Raw genomic sequence first — 17,606 nt, 5'->3', positions numbered from 1 at the left:
ACAATTAATCAGTTTAATGTGATTAAAAAGAAAAGGTCTTAAATTTGCAGTCACATAAAGAATAACAGGTTTGTTGTAAATCAGATAAAGAAATCACATATGCAGATGTAGACCATATTAAAACTTCACAAATCTCAAGTCATAGACTGATAAATAATGACAATTGAGTGGGGCAAACCCGTTACTGGCAATTCTTACTTTGGCAATTCTGTTTGAGCACAGAAATTGTTCATTTTTGTTTAACGTTTCTATTTGAAACTTTTTTGTTGTTTTAAAGCATAAATGTTCTCAAAATATTTTGATTCAAATTTAACTTTTGTCCAAAAAAGCATACTGTGCCTTAAAATCCAATTTTTTTGGATTAAATGTATCTTTTATGGGAATCCAACACGTGACCATAGTGTCGCGAGCACGATGCATGTACGACGATTATACACTGTAAAAATACTGCGTTGCATGTAAACTATTAAGTTTAATCAACATTAGGGTTGTAACAGTATACCAGTATGGGGGTATAACATGATATTTACTTTAACGATTATCATACCATGAACATTTGCTTATCCATGGTTTTGGGAAAAAATAATAAAGTGCCTTTTTTTAAAAATAAGTTTGATATAATAAACCATATGTTCAACCCAAACCCCCTATCTGTTTTTTTTTTATTAATTTAAGGGTCACTGTAGCTAATGATTATAATTATAATGAATGTTTAATACTGGCAAACCGTTTGTGAGACGATTATCTTACCGTGGAAATCTCATACCGTTACAAGCCTGATCAACATGAATTTTTTATGAATTTTTTACTTTCTTGAATAAAGTGAGGATATGCTTTGACTTATAAAAATAGTTGAATTAACTTAAGCCAATAGTAACTCCTCACTAGTCAAGAAAGTTGAAATGAATTTGTAAATTCAAGTTGATTAAAGGAATTTTTGTATAGTGTACAAAATAAGGGAAAGTTTTGTTTAAAGCAGTTTTAGATGACATATGGCAAAACACAATGCATCGATAGAAAATAAAAGAAGATAAAGGCAATGATCTAAGATTTGTTTTATTATTAACAATATAAAAACCACAAGGAAGGGAAATATTTAAGTTTGGACCTCAAAACCTAAACCTCATTCACACAGCACTTTAGTCCCAGAAAATTTCCGTAAAAGTGGCAGAGAGGTTTCTGTGTGAATACAAACGCGTCCCATAAAAAATAACTTTATAAGATCTTTATTTTCTTAAAAAAGGTACAAGAAGATACTAAAGTTCTCACTGGGGTGGAACTTTTTCAAAAAGTACACTTTTGTACCTGAAATGTACCTTAAAGCTACTATGTACCTAAGGTAGTACCAATTTAATCCTTTTAAAAAGATACCATCCCAGTGACAACTTTTGTGCAACTATCTCCACACAATCTACAAAATGATGTTTTTTTCAAACCAGCGTTGGGTCAAAAAGAGACGAACCCAACCCATTAAGTTGTAATTTAACCTAAAGGGTTGTTTTATCCACAAATGCTGGGTTAATTAAACCCATTGTTGGGTCAAATATGAACATTTTCTGGCTTTATTTAATCCGACAGCTAGGTCGAAAATTACCCAGCGTTTTTTTTTTTAAGTGCAGGCATTGTCACTGTTTAAAAAGAAAATACCTACAGTTTCAAAGAAAACTGAATGAATGTGGAGTTTCTGCGGCCTGACTTGACATCTCACTCCCACGGCCTATGCAAATAAACACTATCACCATAGTCATCGCTCACAGTGGTTTTCCAGCATCCACGCTTTCCCACAGATAGTGGCTGTTGCACAGATGTTGAATGAAGAGATCATCAGTGATAATTTTAGGGTTTGTCCAAACCTAACACATGCTCTTATCAACTTTTAGATTTAAAGCCGTCATCAGACCAGGTAGATTTGAAATAGCAACACAGACGCATTGCCAAAGACTTAAATAGATGCATCAGTTTGAGGTCACATCTGAAGTGAGAATATTTTAACAATAAATGGTCTGGTGCTCATCTCACGGCAAGTAACTAAATGCGGATGTGGTTTAGTAAGGCTGATGATTGTGGGTTTTGTGTAGCTCTAAGTAGGTCTGAACATTTCTTGGCTAAAACGGGTTATATGGACACAAAAAATATAAAAATAATGATTTGGCAGGATAAAAACTGTTAAGAGGTTAAATAAAAACATAAAAATGCATCAATAGCATCAATGCAATTCACAGTTAAATCTTCTGATGTTATTGTAAATGTTTAATAGGCCAGTAGCTCTCTAAATTCATAATTTACACGATTTATATATATTTATCGGGATGCCGTTATCATTATTTTTTTCTATAAAAAAATTATGCATTGCATATGACATTAGCATAGCACCATTGCAAACAAAATGGCATTGAACACGATATGATTTTACTATGACGGATGTCTTTTTTGTCATTCCCAGCACGAATTTCTATCAATGGCTGTTCGTGTCTGTGGCACGACTCTCATATCGTGTCATTTTATATTTTGTTTTCTTATCGTTGTTTTCTATTTTTTGGCCATTGTCACTTGGGGTTTGGATTGGAATCACTTTCTGCGACTTCCTTACCCAAACCCCAACTCTAACCCCAACTCCAGGCGAGAATAGTTTTAAAAGCGAACAAAAAACATGTAGAAACCAATACATAAAATCACATCCTAACGCAAACCCTGAATCTAACCCTAACCCCAAGCAACAATGATTTAAATATAGGAAAGAAAGATGAGAAAACAAAATATAAAATGACACGATAAAGAAATTCGTACCACAGACACGAACAGCCATTGATAGAAATTCATGCTGGGAAGGACTCAAGAGACAAGAAAAACAGCGGAAATTCGTGTCATCAAACACGAATAAATTAATCTAAATCTTGTTACTATAACACGACTTTCCTTGAGACTGTGTTGAGAAAACATATTCATTTTTTTATTTGATTTTTATTACTTGTGCATCCCTTTGTTGCCCCCCAAAGACAATTCATGACATAAAATAATCACAAACGTTGAAACATATTAAATGATACAATGTAGTGCAAAATTGACTAAAATGTCATAAAACTGGGGCATCCCCTGGCACCATCGCACGCCCCCCAGTTTAAGGAACCAAAACTGCCTTCTTTCACTTCTTTGCAAATGTAAAAGCTTGCCTACCAGAAACCGAAATTAATGTAAAACCAATTTTTGGAGTAACTCCAGGTCATCCAGCTGAAGGTAGGTCAGAAATTCAGAAAGCAAACACTCTAAAAAAACAAACGGTGCTATATAGCACCAAAACAATTGCTTTGGATCGTAACGATAGAAGAACCATTTTAGTGCCATATAGCACCGGTGAAGAACCAGTGAAGCACCAGTGAAGCACCAGTGAAGCACCAGTGTAGAACCATATAGGGGCCATATAGCACCACATATGGTTCTACATAGCACTATATGGTTCTACACAGGTGCTTCACTGGTGCTTCACTGGTTCTTCACCGGTGCTATATGGCACTAAAAATGGTTCTTCTATCGTTACGATCCAAAGCAACTGTTTTGGTGCTATATAGCACCGTTTGTTTTTTAGAGTGAAGGCCGATTTTAAGAGACACAATGTTGCTGACTTTTATTGTGATCACGTTGGAATAAACAGCATAGTAGTTTGACATTAGGGTGATGACAGATTTATCACAGAACTGTATATTAAAGTAATCATGCAAGTCATGGTGACATCCCAGTGCCTTCAACCCTGGCACACATGTGTGGTTAGAAAGAGACTGTTAAGAAAAAAAAAAAAAAACTTTTCCTGCTCACAGTGCAAAGGAAACAGTCTGGTAATTCTGTTAGCTGTTGTCTGCATGATTTTTACAGACCACCTCCACATGCTTTGCATGTCGTGCGTCAGCACAGGAAATAACCAACCAGGCCCTATCCATAGATGGTTTAACAGATAATAAAGTTCATGTTGAGGTTTAGTGCATGAGCCCTCTGCATCGATTCTAATGAATAAAAAAGTTTGAAAATCAAATTCCAAAGAAGACAGATGTGACCCATGAATCATATTATTAGAAAGAAAACAAGAGCCGCAAGAGCCCAAATTCATGTTTACATACATACATTGCTACAGTAGTTACTTTAATCTATAGGAAGACACAATAATTTAATGTAAAATACATTTCTTTCAACACTTAAACTTTACAATGCATGACCAACTTTATGTTAATTTGCTTGTACATACGAGTTTTACCAGTTTTAAAACTAAATAAACTGCAATATTTACTACACACTCCAAAAAGTGCTGGGTTATTTTTAACGTTGGGTCAAAAATGGATGAACCCAACATGTTGGTTTGTAATTTAACCTACAGTATGCTGGGTTGTTTTATTCCATTGTTGGATCAAATAACAATTTTCTGGATTAATATCGCCATACGGTTGGGCTTGACCATTTTTGACCCAACACTGGGTTGAAAATAATTGTAAGATATTACTATAGGTAATAATACAAAATAATATAGTAACAAAAAGTAATCTCCTACATGTAGGAATGTACTATACTGTAAAAAATATACATTTTAACAGAGCATACTATGACATTTAATAGTGTACCTAGAATAATACTCATTTGAATTAAATAAAATAATAATTTAAACCTCTTCCCGAAGGAACACATGAGTTTACTTCAATATTTTGGATGCAAAGTTTATCGAATCATGACAAACTATATATCGTTGGAAAGGTCTAAGCCTTTGTAATACAGATATGTTTAGTGTTTTATAAAATATATTATGTAGGGAGAGTCATTGATTCATTTTTGATAAGAGTGCGCCTAAAACATTGATAATAATCCTGCTAAATGTCACTGTTCCGGCAGCGGGACGCCTACTATTGCTTCAGTGTTTTGCATATGAATTTGTATCTAATCATGACAAACTATACATCATTCGAAAGCTCTCAGAGTGTAGTTATCATTTATCATTATCATTTTGGGAAAAGCCTGACATAGTGCGAGTCATTTTTTAAAAGGTCATGGGCCCATAGGTGGGACCACAGTGTTTTTATATATTTGTAACACTAATTCCCTAGTCTAAGCATAAAAATCTTGACAAACTATATATCTTTGCAAAGCTCTAAGAGTGTAGTTTTCATATTTTATCACAGTTTTTGGAAAATTATAACGTAGTGGGAGTCTGTTTCTAAAAAATCGTGAGACACATGCGGCCCAATTTGTTATTGGGCATTTGGAACAATAATAGTAAACCTAAAAAACATTGACAAACATCACTGGAAAGCTCTAACCCCTCGTTCAGACAGCCAGCGACGTTATCGCTGTGTGTCGCCCGTCTTTTTCAATGAGGCATGTTTAAATCTGGTTGTCATAAACAAATGAGTACCATCCACGCCAGTAACTGATGAGAGAAGGATGACGTGAACTCCACTGCTTTGTTCTCATTGGTAGTCGCTCCCGATATTTGCTCAACATTTGCATTAAGTTAAACTTTTCTTAACTTTCTCATGTCGCTGGACACACCCATACGGTTGCCAACGGTCACTTTCGCTCGTGTCGCCGGAAGTCGGCAGGTTTTCATTGAAATGAATGAGATCGCATCGCTCTGCTACTGCTGGTTGCTGTCTGAATGGGCTGTAAGAGTGTAGTTTTTATATATCATCACCATTTTGGGGAAAAAATTATGTTGTGAGAGTCCGTTTGTAAAAGGTCATGGGCCCACACGTGGGGCCAATTTGTTTATACATATTTATTACACTGAAACCCTACTCTTAATCTAAAAAATCACGACAAACTATATATCATTGGAAAGCTCTCAGAATGTAGTTTTCATATTTTAAGGTCATCTGATGATAGAAATAATGTAGTGACAGTTTTTTGTTACCTGACCCCCTCCCTCAAAGGAATGAATATTAATTGTATATTGTCATAACTCTATAGTATACATTTTTAAAAAATGTTGACAAACTATATATTGTTGGAAAGCTCTAAGAATATTGTTTTCATTTTAAAACATTTTAGCAGTAATAATAATGCAGCGAGAGTAATTTCATAATTTGTGACAGGAGTATGCAGCAAATCGTTGACACCTAGTGGCCTTTGTTGGTAAAAATCACTAAAAGAGTGACACCAACCACATTTTTTTGTGATTTTACTTAAAATTTTGATCAAAACTACTTGAGAATTATGGCTTCATGTTTACATTATTCATTTTGTGAAACATTTACATTTTTATTATTGTATTTATAAAATAATTATATATTGCATTATTTTTTTAATTATTAAAATAAATTTAAACTGCTATAAAAAATTATATCTATATTTTCACCTCCAGACAAAAGTATATTCTTAAAAACAAGACCAAGATTAGGCTTCTAGCCCAAAAAATGCAAGAGTTATATTCATTTGAAGGTGCAAATGAACTTTTCACCCCCCCCCCCCCCCCCTCAAAAGGGTGATGTGACAGTAAAGATGTTAAAGCAAGATGACACGTTTGTTGCTTCATGGAGAGACACCAGTGGGTTAAAAAAAATTACTAGAAGCAATAAAAAAATCTAAATGGCAAACTTGATTATTAATAAAGAAATTAAACTTTGAGGGTACTTTCACATCTGTAGTTCGGTTCATTTGATCCAGACAAAAAAAATATACATTGTAGGTTTTTATCAGTTTGAGTTCCTTTTCACACCACACTGATTGTTTTTGTCTGAACCAGTTGAAACTAAAATGCAGTTATGTGATAACATCCACATAACTTGTTGGCCACATGTCTTTGTATTGAACGTATTTCCTAAACTGCTTTTTGATTAGTCGAAACCCTGGAGAATTCAGCAGATACCACGCCACTACTTATATAGTATGGAGAGATGACTGCACATTCTGATTGTATTTGTGGTCATTATATACTACATAGTTTGTACACAACTATAGCAAACTATTCATTTTGAGAATGAAGCGCGGATGTGGCTTAAAATAATTTTTAATGCACTGCAAATGGCGAAGTTTGCTGGCAAGCCATCAGGCTTTTGTTGCTCATGCTAACCATATACAAACACTTCCTCATTCCACAGCGCAGCTGACTACGGCAGCTGGATTAGTAAAGTGCGCAGCACTTTTTGCAGTTTGGTTTGTTCGAGGTTGGACCGCGAACGAACCGCTACAGAGTTCATTTGAAAGTGCGAGACCACCTTTTCAAGGAGGTCTTGGCCCGCTTGTTTGGTCCGCTTATGGTGTGCACCAGAGTTTGATTGCTGCATCCTCACCTGCCGAAATGAACCACATTTTCTGTAAGGGAACTTGAGATCTGGACTCCCAAGTAATGAGAACCATTTAAAGACACATGGAAAGGACGGGTACCTGGGGAAATTTGTTTCGCTAGCTCATTTATAGGAAAGCACTCACTTTTAGTTAAGTTCAATCTATATCCTGAATTAAACCCAAATTTGTTTAGCAGATGCCTTATACCATTTATTCAATTAAGAGGCTCCAAACCATAGAGCTATGAAGTTGGTGTGGAACCGAGTATGGTGACCTTTGAAGTTCTTTTAAGAGAAATGGTTAAGTCTGAGAAAAAGCTTTTCTTTGTGTCTGCGGTGAGTTTGGAAACAGTAAAAAACAGGAAAAAAGTACCATTTACCGAACAGCCGCACTCTTGTTGTGCTGCTTTTCCCAGACAATGAGAATGTGATGTCAACTTTAGCAGAGTTATGAATCATATCACATCTCCACTTTTCTCACTTTTACCTTTCAGTGTGATTCACATGTTTCACAGAAGTTAAATCAAAAAAATAAATAAACGTATCCTTCACGAAATACAATTAAAAGTGTTGCAAAGAAATATAACTCTTTTACAGTAAGAGATAAATAAATGATGAATCACTGTCAACAGTGACTGGACGTTATTTCTTGTCAATGATGCTGCTTATTGAAAACGGAGATTTCGTCATAACCACTTTCCTGTATGGATACAGACAAAAGCAAAAATACAAATAAAATATGGTATGCAATATCACTACGACACACACTACAACATATCAACAAAAATAAATGAACAAAATAGGTCCAAGCTTTTCATTTTAAATTTTCATATGCACAGTTTGCTGTGTGAATCATGCCAATCATGCTTACTTGACTCATGACTGTGATGTAACTGCATTATGAATTATTGACATCATAATGTACTACTCCCATTCATATACAACATTCATGACAAACATTTTGATGTGGTCTAATAAATAATATATTTTATATACGGTACACAAAGTGTAATGCAGCCAGACCAACTATTGCTTTAAATTCACTTACTTCATAATTTTATCTTTCAAAGATGTCTCTGTCAAAGAAGAGATGGATGCAAAAATATAATCACTTTTCATGTATTATTTATTAATTAAACACTTTGTTGGGTCATAGGATTAATGCTATTATGTTATTTTTTTTAAGTTACTCACTTTTACAGCAGCGGATTTTCTTGCAACACCTCTGCAACAAACAGATCAGCAGGAGCAGCCCTAAGATGGCAAATGCTACGCCTATCCCGATCGAGACAGACATAGATCTGTAATCTAAAAAAAAGTGGTATATATTCAGACACGCTTACTTAGTTGCACAATGATGTAAACCGGATTATGTCATTATTTAAAGCTGTTAGGGCCCTTAGGACACTAAGTAGTATGCATTTATGCCCTGTCAAAATTATTGTAACCACAAAATGGCAATGGCATTAAGGTTTGTTTCATATTCAGATATCATTTGTTTAAAGATAAATAATAGATGGATCTATATGTGTCTTTACACAGCCTGGTTAAAGGGGTCATAGCGTAAAAAATCTGACTTTTTCCACGTTTAAGTGCTTGGGTCCCCAGTTCTTCTATCAACCTAGAAAATGTTAAAAAGATCAACACAGTAACTTAGTTTTGGTAAACCATTATCTGCAAACGTGAAAAATAGCTCATTCAGATTTTGTCTGTTTTGATGTATGTAGCAAGTCTAATTACCCCTTAATCTGCACTACCCATCCACAGAACTGCCATTTAGTGCAGAGAGAGAGAGAGAGAAAAATAAAGAGCTACAAAAAGCCACAAAAATAATGTCGGCTCTGACTAAGCTCAGCCTTTATGAAAGGAAACTCTGATGCTGCCTTGGTTCTGTTTTAATTAAACTTTGTTGTTGTCATCATGGTAGAGCTTATATTTCGTAATTCTGTTTCGTATTTCAGTATAATTTTATGTGTCTATCCGACTCATATTTCTATATTCATATTGGTAAAACATTCATTTCATAACATTGTTTATGCACTTGCTGTTTAAAGGATTTATGTCACTTCAAGCTGCATTAGTTTGTGCAAATACACCTACATGCCACATCAGATGCAGCGTTTGTAACATGTGTGAAATCAAACCATATATGTCCATAAATTAAGTTATGTGTAATTATGTAAAATGACACAGGCACAAGTTTTGTACCCCTGAAGAAAAGGAGGTGCAAAAAGGCATGGAAAGCCGCGTTATTCAGTAAGCAATCCTTCACCTTGTCAGTTCAAATAATAACAGCTGGTTCAGTCCCAGCCTATAAAATAGTGTCTCATTATCAAGAAACATCTCATGATGGGTAAACCCTAAGCCAAACACAGAGCAAAGGTAACTTAATTGGTTTCAGAGAAAGAAAATAAAGCTGCCACGATGGCCCAGCCAATGACCTGTCTTGAATCCAATTGAAAATCTATGGAAAGAATTAAAGATCAAAGTTCATAGAAGAGGCCCACAGAACGTTTCAAGACTGCTTGTGTGGAAGAATGAACGGGTCAAAATCACACATGAGCAATGCATACAACTAGTTCTCATTCGAGGGAACTTCAACGTTGCGTCATGAAATGACACTTTGAGACACAGCATCTTCTCTATCTCAGGGAACAGAGGTTACAGTCGTAAATGAGACGTTCCCTTTTGAGGGAACTTCAACGCTGCATCATGAAATGACACTTTGGTAACGGCACCAGCGTGATTCACCCCGTATATGTTTATGAGGTACTACAGTTTGGAGCTCTCATCCATCCTTACCTGGAAACCAGATTCTTATGTCCTGAAATGTGCATAACACTTTCACACAGGACAGACACAATGGGCATTTCTTTCCTCGAAAGGGAACGTCTCGGTTACGACTGTAACTTTGTTCCCCGAGATAGGGCAGGAGACTCTGTGTCTCATTGCCGTAAATTTTTGTGCCTGTAGCACTTGCTTTATTTTTTGAGAAGTTATAATGTATTGTTTGCGCTTCCGTTTCATGCCTTTCGGTATCTGTTGGACTTGTGACATCATCGCCTAAAAGACGGACTCGAACATAAATTATTCATATGGATGAGCACTGGTGGCATTCCCAAAGAGTAATTTTATAATGCAGCGTCTCATTCCCTATCACAGGGAACAGAGGTTACAGTCGTAACTGAGACGTTCCCTTTCGAGGGAACTTCAATGCTGCATCATGAAATTACACTTTGGTAACGGCACCATCTGGAAATCTGATTCTTATGTCCTGATCTGTGCTTAACACTTTCACACTGTCATGATTCTGCCCTCTTGTCCTTGTTTTATCATTAGTCTTGAAACAGGATCATGACAGACCCATGTTTTGTGTGAAAGCACTGGCTTTGTGTATCCAAGCCATGTGCTTTCTGTCACGTCTCCTGACCCCACCCCCTCATTTCCTCATTAATCATCCCATTATTGTTTTATTCATGTCACTTGTTCCCCACTTGATTTTCTCCCTTATTTAATGTTCTTGTGTTTGCTGTCCTGCGCTCGATCGTCTGTTTATATAGAGTAGTTTCAAGTGTTTGTTTATCCGTAGTCAAAGCCAAGTCTGTATTGGATCTAGTTTATTATTAGTCAAGTCTTCTCAGTTTATTGTCAAGTTTTTATTAGTCTAGTCTTGTCAGTTTGTGTTTGTTTGCAAGTGTTATATTATTTGCCCCCTTGTGGGTTTTGTTTTCCAGTTTTATGCATCAGCTGTCTGCATTTGGGTTCTGTCCACCATTCCTGACACACACTGGACATACATAATGGCCATATCTTTCCTCGAATGGGGACCGTTTGGGTTATGACTGTAACTTTGTTCCCTGAGATAGGGGAGGAGACGCTGTGTCTCAATGTCGTAAATCCTTGTGCCTGTAGGGCTTGCTTTATTTTCGAGAAGTTATAATGTGTTGTTTGCACTTCCCTTTTATGCCTTTTGGTATCTGTTGGACTTGTGACATCATCGTCACCTATAAGAGAGACTAGAACATGCATAACCACTGGTGGCATTCCCAAAGTGTAATTTCATAATGCAGCGTCTCATTCCCTATCAAAGGGAACAGAGGTTACAGTCGTAACCAAGACATTTATCCATACAGGAGGCATCTTGAAATTTTCATTACCAACAAAGGCTTTTGTACAAAGTATTAAATATATTTCATTACATGTGTTCAATACATTTTCCAAGTGTCATTTAACAGTACACATAACTGAACTTATGGACATGTATGGTTTGATATATATGAGAATCACTTGCCTTTAATGTTTGTTTCTACACAACAGGACATAACATCTGATATTCATACAGTACATGTGTATAACTACTGTTGTAGATACAATGTCAACTTCCCCATGAGTGTTCACAGACCGACATTGACCTTTGTAATATGGCAAATGGCTTACAAATAGCCTATTAATACACAGCCATTAATGAAGCATCTATGTATTTTAATCTATGTTTCTACCAACTGCAGTTTTGGTAAGCTTTTCAGCTGACATTTATTTTGGGTTAGAGATTTCCAATAAAGACTTCAACTTAAAGGATAATTCCAGTATTTAACACTTTGAGTCTCATTTCTGGTTTGTTTTGGATGAACTACAGTGATGGACACAGAAATTTTGACAATGGGTCGTGTCTTGACTTTTTGACTCGTTTAGAAGCGTCTCTTGACTGCGAATGGAAGTCAATGGCCATGTACAAACATGTCATTAAAACAACAATTAACATTCATTTTCAAAATTGTACTACTCACCGAGTGGTTCGTGGTGTTCGTTGATGATTAAAAACAAGTTGTGTAGTGAAATACAGTTTCTGTCGTGTTTTATTTGGCATTTTGTAAAATTCTATTGACTTCTCTTGGAAGACTCATTGCTCGCTGATATATCACTCCGCCGCCGGGAAACAGAAAAGGGTCTGTTCGGTTTCTCTCAGAAGTTCGGTTTCTCTCAGAATAATTTTTTCCCATATTTGATGGCTCAGTGACCAGCTTTAGGTTTGAAGTTGAGCTCGATTGTAACTGTCTATACGCTAGACACCGAGCGTACTTGTATGGCAAAGTGGTTGTCGCCATCAAGTGGTCGGAAGTGTGCTAACGCTTCAGACTCAAATATAGAGTGGAAGTATATACGCGGTTGTGAGGTATCTGAAAAAATAGTTCCACTATAGCAAATAACACGGATTGAAATCATACATCTCGCCAATATATTTGTTTTTAATCATCAACGAACACCACGAACCACTCGGTGAGTACTACAGTTTTGAAAATGAACGTTAAGTGTTGTTTTATTGACATGTTTGTGCATGGTCATTGACTTCCATTCTGAAGCAGTCAAGAGACGCTTCTAAACGAGTCAAAAAGTCAAGACACGACCCATTGTCAAAATTTCTGTGTCCATCACTGTAGTTCATCCAAAACAAACCAGAAATGAGACTCAAAGTGTTAAATACCGGAATTATCCTTTAAGTTTAACAAAGACATAAATGTTTTACTACTGTAGTTTGAAACTAACCACTAATTCTGTGACTTAACCTCATCATTAGGCAGCTATTGATAGTATGTGCTCAATGCTACATGCTAGCATCTTAGCTTTACATCAGGGTCAATTGAATACAAAATATGTGTTGACATAAAGGACATAAGTGTCGAACACTCTTGTAAAATGACTTTCTTACCCATGTTGTCCTCTTGATCTTGCTGTGCTTAGATGAAGAGTGGGCTACTTCGTAGCAAATAGTAATAAAAGACTTTTGACTCGATATGGTACTGTTTCTATATCAGTAGACGGCATCTGTGGCTTTTAGAAAATCAGTCGACTGGGAATAGCTGACGTATTTTAAACTGGTCTATCTTCATTCTCTTGACTTTTTTTAAACATGGTCTGGCCAACCCCTTTTTTTGGACTCTTTATTTCAATAATTACAACTTTTCTCTACATTGTACATGATTGGTTATTTAAATAAAATCTACAGATTTTGGCTACAGTATATATTTTGAGAAAATCAGGTGTTATGGCGTAATAGAGAGCACAAATAGGTTATGTGGTAGTTTTTTTAACTGAAATAAACATTCAGTTCTTGTAAAAGTGGATTATTCCCAAACCATTGAACTTGTTTACACTGTCTTCTTATATACACCCACATTTGCAAGTGTTATGTCACCTGTTCAGTTATGAATCATATGTCTCATTTTTATTCAGTGCAAAGTAGGAAGATATGAAAGTTTGACACCGTACCTTCTGGTGGTCATCAAGTGAATTACAGCAATGTTTTCTCTTCAACTTTGGCCAGTAATGTAATGTTGACCTCCACATCCTTCCTCTTTTGCAATGCAATAAAATCCCAAACTCAAAAGGGGTATAAAACACAACAGAAACGAAAATCAAAACCACATCGAAAAAATACAGTTAATCGCAATCGCGCCATCAGTTTTTTTCTACAAGGCTTAATGTTTCTTTATAGCATTTACCTTTTCTATATTCCCCACCTTCAAAAAGCTATGAATCATTTGGAAAGTGAAACATAACATAATGAACCCATACAGTTCATAACATGCATTGACCTTTTATGACAGCGTCCAAAAAGCAAGACATCTGGTAAATGTGTGTATTTTGTGTGCTTTTTCAAAGCTTTTTCGTATGTGGTTTAAGGAGGAAAATCAACAAAGTACAAGGTGTCTGTTTATAAGGAAGCATGTTCCCATTCAGGGGCTTTCCCTGTGCACTCGTCTCTGTTTATTTATGTACTTTAAAGATTGCATGAAAAACAAAGGCGTTGCCCCAGCACACACAAACTTGGTGCAGAAGTCTGAGAATGTTCGAAACACACAAAACCACAACCTGTCACGTGAAGCTACAAACCCAAAAGGAGCGAGGACGCACCTTTGTGAGAATTGAGATGTGCTGTGATCTTCCTGTGGGTTACCTAAATTGAACATCGCAGCACTCATAAAAATGTAAGTTATGAACTACAACCTCAGCTAAAACGATAATAACAGACTTGATATGAATAATTGACACAAATAATACTTTTGTGAGACTAAAGATTGTCCGTTAGATATAATACATCTGATTAGGGTAGTACATAGAATTTTATAAACACCATCCCTGCAAAAAACCCTGATTTTCTTGCTCTATACATTGATTCATTAAATTAAGCCAAAGAACAAATATATATATACAGTGCCCTCCATTGAAACAATTTATTTACCATACGTACAGAATGTCACTTTTTTACTTTTTAAAATACACCAAATTTGCCAACTTAATGAGACAACACATTTGGATTCTAATTCTTTACATAATGTGATCATACAACCCCAAATCAGAAAAAGTTGGGACACTGTAGAGATTGTGAGTAAAAAAGGATTTAAATAATTTACAAATCTCATAAACTTTAATTTTATTCAAAATAGAATATAGATAACATGTCAAATGTTGAAAGTGAGACATTTAAAATGTCATGCCAAATATTGGCTCATTTTGGATTTCATGAGAGCTACACATTCCAAAAATGTTGGGACAGATAGCAATAAGAGGCAGGAAAAGTTAAATGTACATATAAGGAACAGCTTAAGGACAAATTTGCAACTTATTAGGTCAATTGGCAACATGATTGGGTATAAAAAAGCCTCTCAGAGTGGCAGTGTCTGTCAGAAGTCAAGATGGGCAGATAATCACCAATTCCCCCAATGCTGCGGCGAAAAATACTTTTCTGAGTTTCTCAGAGAAAAATTGCAAAGAGTTTGAAGTTATCATCATCTACAGTGCATAATATCATCCAAAGATTCAGAGAATCTGGAACAATCTCTGTGCGTAAGGGTCAAGGCTGGAAAACCATACTTGATGCCTGTGATCTTCAGGCTCTTTGACGGCACTGCATCACATACAGGAATGCTACTGTAATGGAAATCATAACATGGGCTCTGGAATACTTAATTCTCGGTAAACACAATCCACCGTTCCATTTGCCGTTGCCGGCTAACTCTATAGGTCAAACAAGAAGCCATATCTAAACATGACCCAGAAGCACAGCCGTTTTCCCTGGGCCAAGGCTCATTTAAAATGGACCGTGGCAAAGTGGAAAACTGTTCTGTGGTCAGACAAATCAAAATGTGAAGGACTAAAGAGGACAAGGTCATCCCAAGTTGTTATTAACGCTCATTTCAGAAACCTGCATCTCTGATGGTTTGGGGTTGCATGAGTGCGTGTGGCATGGGCAGCTTACACATCTGGAAAGGTGCCATCAATGCTGAAAGGTTTATCCAAGTTTTAGAGCAACATATGCGCCCATTCAGACATCGTCTCTTTCAGGGAAGACCTTGCATTTTTCAACATGACCATGCCAGACCACATACTGCATCACTTACAACGTCAAGACTGTGTAGAAGAAGGATCTGAGTACTGAAATGGCCAGCCTGCAGTCCAGATCTTTCACCCACAGAAAATATTTGGTGCATCATAAAGAGGAAGATGCGACAAAGAAGACCTAAGACAGTTGAGCAACTAGAAGCCTGTTTCAGACAAGAATGGGACAACATTTCTATTCCTAAACATTGGTCCTCCTCCAACTGTTCCTGATATGTACATTTAACTTTTCTGGCCTCTTATTGCTACCTGTCCCAACTTTTTTTGGAATGTGTAGCTCTCATGAAATCCAAAATGAGCCAATATTTGGCATGACATTTCAAAATGTCCCACTTTCAACATTTGATATATTATCTATATTCTATTGCGAATAAAATATAAGTTTATGAGATTTGTAAATGATTCCATTCCTTTTTAACTCACAATTTCTACAGTGTCCCAATTTTTACTGATCTGGGGTTGTATTTAGACCATTAAATAATAGGTGTTAAGTGATGAGGTGATGTATTATTTGTTTACACATGAAAAGCAGAGAATGTGTAGTATCGGTCTGATCCATTCTTCTTTAGTCTGAGTCTAACACACATGCGTCTGGATGAAAGGTTGCTGTTCTTTGTTGGAAAAACATGTATGTGTTGAAACATAAATGTTATTAAAATGTAACTGTCTGTACTTTTAAATGACTTTAAATTTCGTTACTCCACAGCAAGCAGAGAAGTTTTGTCTTTACTGTCTCAATACTTATGGGTACACTATATGTGTTTTGGTATAGGAACAGTACATTCACATGGGGCGAAAGGGTTAACGTTTGATGGAAGGCTTGTCTGAAGCGTGGCCAACAGCCAATCACAGTGGCTGCAACCTATACTCCGGTCTTCCATAAACGTAATTGGCTGGCTCTTCTGCCGGGAGCAACGGCACAGACGCGGCACCGACGGATCCACAATTCAGTTTTCGGCAACGCAACGTCATCCATTAACAGTGAATGGGAAGCATCTACGCTTACGCCCCATGTGAATGCACCGTAAAGGAAACATAATGTTACTGATATTATTACATATAGTTTATGTTTCATTAATAATTTTCTTAGACAGGTAAATCTATTAAAGGCAATCAACAAAGCTAGGTATAGAAGTTTTTTTAATTCATTCACAATATGCACACACTCGTTATTCTCACACGATATGCTAAAAATGACACGCCATTAATGTGTATGTGTGTTTTAAGTTATATAATTAAAGATCACATAACCAGTGTTGGGAACGTTACTTTAAAAAAGTAATTAGTTATAGTTACTAATTACTTCTCACAAATAGTAACTGAGTTAGTAACTCCGTTACATTATTATAAAAGTAATTAATTACCAGCAAAAGTAATTACTGCGTTACTTAAAAAAAATTAATATTTCAAATAACTTGAATGCCCCTTACAAAATTAAATATGTTAAATTAATAAAATGGATACTAAAGAGAAATCACTAATTTTGTGGCAGCATGTGACGATGTGAGGTGCTTTATTAGATCAGAATTACTTGCCACAGACGTGGAGAGACTTTTTCTTCATGGGCATAAGTTGCACATTACACAAACATTCTTGCCTTTCACCTCAACAATGGAAAAGTAGTGCTTTATACTTCGTGTTTGCGACCGCTACCTTTAAGCTTGTTGCATGTACTTGCAATCGCCCTGTCGCCGGTGTTTTCGGGGTGATTGATGCGCGATGACCGGGCTGCATGTCAGTGCTTTGAGATGGGGCACAGCAGCAGAGCATCACCCGCTGCTCGTTGAGAAGAGAAAACGACGCGTATTTTCATGACAGTCTACAAAAGTCTCCAACCACGCCATAAAAGATAGCTAGATTTGTCCTATAAAGTCGCTAAAGTGATAGAAAGTTGCTAAATCCAGCGACAAAATGACAAAGTTGCTCAGACTTTTTTACACTGCTCGCTCG

The 17,606-nt window shown here is 36.3% G+C and overlaps 1 long non-coding RNA gene across 1 annotated transcript; it reads right to left on the bottom strand.

The window, feature by feature from the left end:
- Window positions 1–6,444: 6,444 nt before the first annotated feature.
- LOC135771356 (uncharacterized) lies at window positions 6,445–13,100 on the bottom strand. Its single transcript, XR_010542894.1, has 4 exons — window positions 12,967–13,100; window positions 8,454–8,567; window positions 8,308–8,335; window positions 6,445–7,959 (listed from the first exon to the last, which is right to left on the bottom strand). It is a non-coding gene; the product is annotated as an uncharacterized lncRNA (long non-coding RNA).
- Between the last annotated feature and the right edge of the window lie 4,506 nt (window positions 13,101–17,606).

The sequence above is a fragment of the Paramisgurnus dabryanus genome, chromosome 8 (assembly GCF_030506205.2).
Source record: "Paramisgurnus dabryanus chromosome 8, PD_genome_1.1, whole genome shotgun sequence".
NCBI classification, from domain to species: Eukaryota; Metazoa; Chordata; class Actinopteri; order Cypriniformes; family Cobitidae; genus Paramisgurnus; species Paramisgurnus dabryanus.
The sequence above is the reverse complement of the archived record's forward strand: the minus strand, read 5'-3'. Positions and strand labels throughout refer to the sequence as shown.